Consider the following 4607-nt stretch of genomic DNA (forward strand, 5'->3'; position numbering starts at 1 on the left):
TAGTTTCTGGCCTCAGAGGATCACAGAAGGCAGGTCAGCTACAGTAGCATAGTGACTTAGATAAGTAAACTTTTTTTTTTCCCTCTGGGTTGCACACACATTTAATTGCAACACTAGGGAGGTGGCTTCTGAGTTCAAGGCCAGCCTAATCTACAGAACAAGCAGCACCATAGAGACACTATCTCAAAAAAAAACCCCAAAAAACAAAAAAAAACCCAAAAACAAAAAACAACCCCCCACCCCACAATCCTAACTAATACACTGACTTCTGTGAAAAGAATGTTTCACATACTTCTAATTACCCATGTACCCAGAACAGAGGTTCTCAGATTAGTTAATCCCTGAGATTCAAAAATTCCACCCATGGGGAAGACAACAAAAAGGAAAACCAAAACCTGGAGGCAGTACTGCAACTTTATTTGACATTCAGCAGGTTAGTTCTCATCCACATTGACCGTCTGTAGATTTTTGAATGTGGTAACAGGCACATAAGTTACCAACGTGTAGAGCTTGTTTGGTGAATCCTCATCTTCCTTACGTTTTCTGGACAAACGTACTTGGATGCGATATGAAACATTCCTTATTCCCTTGGCCCAGATAGCTTTATTGAGCCTGATGTCAATGCACACATCTGGAGTCCCCATTTCCTTCATGGCAAACTTCCGAATTTCTTTGAGTGCCCGAGGAAGGAGCACGCTTCTTGAAGCCCACTCCATGGATGCGCTTGTGAATGTTGATGGTGTATTCTCGGGTCACCACCTTGTTGATGGCAGAACACCCCTTCTTCTTCTTGCCACCTTTCTTTGTGGGAGCCATTCTGCTGGGCCCAAGTTGGAAAGGAAGGGCGCCGATAAGTAAACTTTTATTATACAGCAACTCTAAATATCTCGTAAGACCAAAGTCTTATCCTGAATCTCGTAAGACCAAATCTTACCCCTGCCAATGCTCTTCCCCCTCTGCTGCCTCAAGAAGAACTGACAAGAAGAAAGAAGATTCCCCACCACGTTGGGGCTGCTCCCCATCCCCAGCATTCTGCAAAGGAGCACCCCTGTTTAAATCTTGCTCTTCCTCCTTTGCTCCTATGAGCAGTTTCTCGGGCCAGAAGCTCCACTCAGCGTTCCAAGTTAGGTCTGTACATTTGCCCAAAGGGAGCAAAGAGGAATGACAGAGAAAAAGCAAGAAAGGCATTAGGTATTCAGCAAAGGCTGGCAGATCTCTATGAATTCAGTCTGGTCTGTGCTGCTATTTCTAAGCCAGCCGGTGTTACCTAAGGAGATCCTGTCTCCCAGTGCGGGAGGGGCAATGAAAGGCTAATAATCACTGTGGCCACATTAAGAAAATAGAGATCAAGTTTTGAAGCCCATTTCCAGGGAACTGACATGAACTTTTAGGTTGTAAGTAGGGGAAGATTTGAGGCAGGGGTCAGTTACTAACAATTAAGTCTTGGTCATACCACATTATGGCCAGTTATTTCAATCCTTGAGGGGACAATCTGCTTCCCATGAGATGACTGCTCCACTGTGATGGTGTGGGAATTGGGGACAGCTTCATGGGTGATCTTATTTTGGAGTTATCTGTTTGTGGACTGTTCCTGGACTCTAAGCTGATGGTTGGAGACTTCCAGGTGCCTTTTCCCAGGTCTGGAATAGGTCTCTGTAAAATCTGACAGTAAAATACTGTAGTTACTTTCTGTGCCTTAAATATTGAAGAGGGAACAGATAGACTAGATGAACATAGGGCTAGTCAACCTCGTATCTCCTGTCTTTAGGTAAAACACACATTGAGTAATTAAACTTAGGGTCTGAGGCATGCTACACTACCATTCAATTAGTATCTCAATTTAAATTAAAAATAAAAGTAAATTTAAAATGTCTTGGTGCCGGGCGGTGGTGGCACACACCTTTAATCCCAGCACTGGGAGGCAGAGGCAGGTGGATTTCTGAGTTCGAGGCCAGTCTGGTCTACCAAGTGAGTTCCAGGACAGCCAGGACTACACAGAGAAACCCTGTCTCGAAAAACAAAAAACAAAAAAACAAAAAACAAAAAAAAAACAAAAAAAAAGCTTACACATTGATCTTAAAGTTGGGGGTTGAGGGAGGGGAAAAGAGAAAGGGGAAGGGGAGGGAGAGAGGGAGAAAGGGAGAGAGATGGGAGATGGCACAAATGTCTTGAAACCTCAATGTCCACCCCCAGTTACATACCTTCTCCAATCCTCCAATAAGATTACACCTCTTAATCCTTCGCAAACAGCTGTACTAACTGGGGACCAAGTATTCAAATCTATGAGTCTATGGAGGTGGGGTGTTATTCTCATTCAGACTGGCTACACAGAGAGTTAATAGCCAGCCTGGATGCATAGGAAGAGCCTATCTCAAAACAGCAACAAAATGATGAAACCCAAGTGACCTAGATATTAACACTTCAATTATCAGCCGATGAAGAGAGATTCGAGCAAGCCTTCCCCGAGGAAGGGGCACATTAAAAGAGAAAAGGCTAGCAGGGATAATTGGCACAGAGATCACAGGAAGTGTCTCAAGTGGTGGGACGCCACTTTGGAAAGTACGTGAGAGACAAGAAGAGCCAGTGCCGCCGGAGCCAAAGGAAACAAGGTCTTAAGATGAAGCTGGACCAGAAGGAATGAAGTTGTCCTGGGTCTGGCAGACTTTGTAAGGATCTGAAACTCACAGGTAGGTACACGGAGCAAACAGGCCAGCAGAGAGAGTCAGGACAGGTCTGGGTTTTAACAAAGCTCTCTGCTAACCTAGTGTTAACACATTGTGTGGAGGCCACATGTTCTGTAGTCTCCATGACAATTCATCCTTACTGGGACTACGAAACACTACATTTGTGTTTCTCAGACTCTGTGTTGAGAGTCGCTTGAGGACTGTGAAATCGAATTAGGGAATTTCCAGAAATGCTTTTATATTTTATTTTTATTTATTTTATTTATTTAATTATGGGGGCAAGGTGTCCCATGATGGAGGTCCCATGTGTGGTGGTCAGAAGACAACTTATGGCAGTTGATTTTTTTCCTTCTTCCACGTATATCTCACTTAAGATTGAACTGAGATTATTTTGATTGTATATGTTTGGCCCAGGAAGTGGCACTATTAGAAGGTGTGGCCTTGTTGGAATGGGTGTGTCACTGTAGGCGTAGGCTTTGAGACCCTCATCCTAGCTGCCTGGAAGTCAGTATTTTCCTAACAGCCTTCAAATGAAGATGTAGAACTCTCAGCTCCTCCTAGACCATGCCTGTCTGCATTCTGCCATGTTCCTGTCTTGATGATAATGGGACTGAACCTATGAACCTGTAAGCCAGCCCTAAGTAAATGTTGTCCTTATAAGAGTTGCCTTGGTCATAGTGTCTGTTCACAGCAGTAAAATCCTAACTATGACAGTTTTCAAGCTTGGTTGGTTCTTATTCAAAATCCACATAGGTTTAAAATAAAAATAATTAAAAAGGCATTGTATAAAATTCTCAAAGAATTAATAAAAATACATTAGAAAAAAAGAGTAGTAAATGGCCATGAAAGAGCTGAATCTTAGCAAAGACAAGAAAAAAACAAAACAAAAACTAGACACTTTCAGCCAAACTAAGCAAAAGAAAGAGGTGACTGAAATTATTTGACAGTGGAGATAAAACCAGGATACCATGTGGTTCTAGTGAAACTCAGGGGAACATCAGTGACCAAAGTTACATCAGGAGGGTGTACATAGTTTAAGATGACCCATAACAGGCAATGGCATAGAAACATAACAGTCTCTGGAGTACACTAACCTCCAAACTAGAGGAACTCACTCGATCACTCTATCAGATACTAAAAATTAACACCAATCCATCTCAAAAGTTTCCATAAAATAGGTGGCTGGAGAGATATCTCCGCGGTTAATAGCAAATAGAGCTCTTCCGTAAGGCCCGGGTTCTATTCTCAGCATGCATATGTAGATGGCCAATGGTCTGTAACTCCAGTTCAAGGGGCTATAGTGCCCTCTTCTGCCCTCCAGAATCACCAGGCTGCCCTCTGTAAGCACTAGGCATGCACATGGTACACTTTCATTCATGCAGGCCAAACACTCATAAGCATAAATATAATAAATCCAAGAAAAAAATTTCCCCATGAAATAGAACCCGAAAGGACACTTCCAAATTCATCTTGTAAAACTAACTTCATCCTGATACCAAATACTTGGTAAGAACACGACAACCAACCAACCAAATCCAAAAACAAACTAAAAAAAAAAACAAAAACAAAAACAAACAAACAAAAAACCTATCATGCAGAAATTCCCCAGAAATGCACATAGTTCAACATCATATACAGTCCAACATGCAAGTCAACAAATGTGATACAACACAGAAAGATTCAGGGAGAGAAATCTTATGGTCATTTCAATACATACAGGAAAGGCCTTTGACAAAAGTTTAATATTCATTTATGATAAAAGCCCTGAAGAGAGTTGTTAGTATTTTGTCTAAACTCCACCCCCACAGTTACCTGGCAACAGCTGGGTAGACCTGCCAGCTATAAAAGGGGCTGCTTGCCCCTTCCTCGCTCTCTTGCTCCGTTGATCCTTCGCCTGTAGGGTCTCTGCCCCCTCTCCCTTCC

At 42.6% G+C, this 4607-nt stretch overlaps 1 pseudogene; it reads right to left on the bottom strand.

Annotated features, from left to right (window-relative positions):
• Positions 1–434: 434 nt before the first annotated feature.
• The window catches only part of LOC114618232, a 4697-nt pseudogene continuing 524 nt past the window's right edge, over positions 435–4607 (bottom strand).

The sequence above is a fragment of the Grammomys surdaster genome, unplaced genomic scaffold, assembly GCF_004785775.1.
Source record: "Grammomys surdaster isolate TR1022 unplaced genomic scaffold, NIH_TR_1.0 140, whole genome shotgun sequence".
NCBI classification, from domain to species: Eukaryota; Metazoa; Chordata; class Mammalia; order Rodentia; family Muridae; genus Grammomys; species Grammomys surdaster.